A 3320-nucleotide genomic window follows, 5' to 3' on the forward strand; every position below is an offset into this window, starting at 1 on the left:
TATGAGCTGGTACCCTGGGTTGGAGAAGGGGGGTTAAGGGTGCCACCCAGCTCTGAATGAGGTGAGGAGAGATATCACATAGTGTCCTCTGGGACCAAGGAAGGTGCAGAGATGCTGACACACATTGAAGCTGACTTGGACTCATTCTGTCACCTCATTTTATTGGGTAAGATTCCCAGGCATAGAAGGTTAGGATGTACAGTAGAAAGTGGGAGTCCTGGCAGCTTTGCAGGACCATTTGGGAAGGACACGGGGTGAGGGTCACAGTTGACACCCAGGCCCTTAGAGCTACTTTCATGAATCTTCAGGCCGCACCTGGACAAAACAGCTATTGTTTCTCCCCTGGTACTCTGAGGAGTCCTGGGGAACTCAGAGGCCTGTGATTGCCCCCCTGCCCCCGCCACCAAAAAAAAAAACAAAAAACTTCTCTGTAAGGCCACGGAGCTCCCTCTGCAGAACAGCATACAGACCCATGTCAGTGGCTCACCCCAGCAGCAAACGGGAAGCAGGAGACGTAGACAACCCTTGGGATCGGGTGCGCCTGGAGAGCTTGGAGAGTCATGAGGGCCAAGCTGAGGATTCTGGGCTCCTGCAGGTCTCCCAAGCCCACATGCACACGGGACTCCAGCTCCTTCCACCTCTCTGTTCATGCCCTGTGTGTGCCTCTAGCTCTGGCCCCCATCCCACCCCTCGCACACAACCTACAGCCTCACTGCAGGAGAGAAGTTGCCTATGTCTTAGGTCAAGAGCTAGAAGGCTCAGTGTTGGCGAGACCACAGGAAACCAGTTCTCTGGAAGGATCCACAACTTCTGTGGCTGTGAAAAGGTGATACATCTCACTGCTTGGGCCCTGTTGCCCTTGTTTTCCTAACGCTTGAGATTCCTTTCCCTCCACACATCTGCCTCCTCCAAGCTCCCCTCACTCCATGACAGGCTGCTGATGGTGCAGTGATGACTGATACATTATCTTAGCCCCCAGGGCTCAGAGCCCAGTTAGAGGACAAGATGCATCAACAAGGGAGAGCTTTTGGGTTCACTCCTCTCTCTGGAGATGCTGTTCTCAGCCTTGCAGGGTGGGACCCCAGCATCCTGCTCTGACTTCACTGGGAACAAGAGGGAAACAGCTCCATCATGGGGAGCCGAGTGATCCCCAGGACAGATCCCCAAGATCTCTCCATTGAGGTAGAATGAGTACAGGATTGGAGGGGAACCCCTCTGTGCCTCACAGAGAAGCTGTACCACATCTTCCACAGCAGGGTCAGCTGGCCCGTGATGCAGAGTGAGCACAGGACGGGACACAGGACCTGGGATGCACATGGGGTGGGAAGCTCAGCCTGACCACCCAGGACCCTGGCTCCCTCCTCTCCTGGGGACACTTCCCACAATTCCTCTCCTCCCAGGGGGTCCCACTGCCTGATGCCCAGACCCCTGGGGGCGTCGCCACTCCCTCGCTCATTTACCCTGCACTCTGACCTCCAGCTGGGTGCTCTGCTTCTAGACCTGTAAAGCCCAGTAAAGCCCAGAGTCTCCCTCCTTGACTCCTGTGATGCAGAGTTCTGGGTGAGGGCCCCTGTCCTGCAAGGTGTGGCCGTCCTTGTGGAAGGAGAAAAGGAGCCTCGAGGCTGACCTCAGGGGGTGCAGCTTTGCCTGACATCTCATGGTAACCAGGCTCCCCTCTCAGGGCTCAGGAGAGGGGGCGGCACTCAGTACAGGAGGTGGGAACCACTCTGGGGAGATGCAGGCCCAGGACTCAGGAGGGGAGTCCTGGATGATAAAGCCCCAGGAGGCTGAGGCCTGAGCTTCTACTCATCCCAGGCTGCAGCCTGGGAACCCCGATGGGAGGCAGTTTCATCAACAAGACCTGTCCTCTTGTCCTCACCTACAAGCTCTGAAATGACTCCCACACAACCAGGCTCTTCTGGAATCTTGAAAGTCAGAGGCAGAGGGGGCATTCGAGGTCCTCTAGTCCACAGAGGGGAAGGGTGAGCCTGGACTGGTCCAGGCTCTTCCCAGTGCCCCTCTCCCAGGAATCTCCCCCATCCTTCCCCTGGCTCCATGTGTGCCCCATGGTGGGGAGAGGGGGGTATTGAGACAACATCTTGGGAAACTTTGGGGCCCCACACATTGGCCCAGCATGAGGGGCAGCCAGAGACAGGGGTCCTGTCCAGAGAGCTACTGACCTCTACAGACGGGACCCCTGAGAGGCACCTCCTGCCCCACAAACTCCCAAGCTGATGACTCACCTTGGACTTGAAACGTGGCAGTCTCTGAAGTTTGTGTGAATGTCTGTGGAATATACATCACCTGCCCATTGCATCTGTACTGGCCACGGCTCTGCATTGTTGCTCCTCTCATGGACAGAGTCTGGTTTTCCTTAGAGAAATGAAGGAATTTTCCATCTCTGTAGAACTTCACCTGAGACAGTGGTGTATTCTTCCATCCCTGACATCACAGAGTCAGGGCACCTCCTTCAAACACAGGGTTTGGCCAGGCTTGGAGGTACAGCCAGGCTGCGAGACAGAGGAACAGGGCAGCCCTGGAGCTGCAGGTCCCATCAGTCACTTCTCTCCCTCTGTCCTCCAGCCTAAGGCCTCTGCTGGGGATGGAGGCCCTTGGATGGTACCAGTGCAGTGTCACTGTCTCCAGTCCTTCATGCTGACCAGAGAAGGGCAGGACCTGGACTTCCTTTCCTCCCTCTCCTCCCTTTCCTTCTCTCCTTCCTCTTCTCTTCCCATCTGCCTCTATCCTTTCCCTTTTCTTCTCCCTTTTTCTGTCTCCCTGATCCTACCATATATTGAGTTTTCTTCGCCATTGACATATTTGCTTCCAGCTGGAATCATCCCAATTATGTAGCTATCTTATTCCTCCTGAACAGATTCCAATTTCTTCACACTTCACATGCTGCCCCAGTCCAGGCTGACCCAATAGTCCCCACCTCCAGTGACAGCTCCAGGTCTGGACCTGTGAGAATCCAGGGATTGAAGGAGCCTGATCTGGCTCGCTCCTACCTTCCTCCTTAAAGGCTCCTGGAGGTCCAGACTCCATCGATGCCCCACACCAATACCGATCCCCAGCAGGGGCTTCAGTTTCCACCCCAGCCATGCAGAGGCCCTGTCCTGTCTGTTCTCATCCTGAACTTACGTTCTCTGTCCTGATTGGGCAGGACAAGGGTCTCTCCCCAGGTATGGAATCTCCCACAGGTCAGGTAGCCTCAAGAGCCAACAGCCATGGCTGGGAGTCAGGCCCGAGGATCATGACGAAGGATGGCAGAAATGAGATTCATAGAAGAGTTCCCTTCTCATTCCCATTATGAGCAAGAA

General features: G+C 55.4%; 1 pseudogene; it reads right to left on the minus strand.

Annotated features, from left to right (window-relative positions):
- Nucleotides 1–993: 993 nt before the first annotated feature.
- On the minus strand, nucleotides 994–3045 carry LOC134734882 (Fc receptor-like protein 6; annotated as a pseudogene).
- Between the last annotated feature and the right edge of the window lie 275 nt (nucleotides 3046–3320).

Source organism: Symphalangus syndactylus, chromosome 12 (assembly GCF_028878055.3).
Source record: "Symphalangus syndactylus isolate Jambi chromosome 12, NHGRI_mSymSyn1-v2.1_pri, whole genome shotgun sequence".
Classification (NCBI taxonomy): domain Eukaryota; kingdom Metazoa; phylum Chordata; class Mammalia; order Primates; family Hylobatidae; genus Symphalangus; species Symphalangus syndactylus.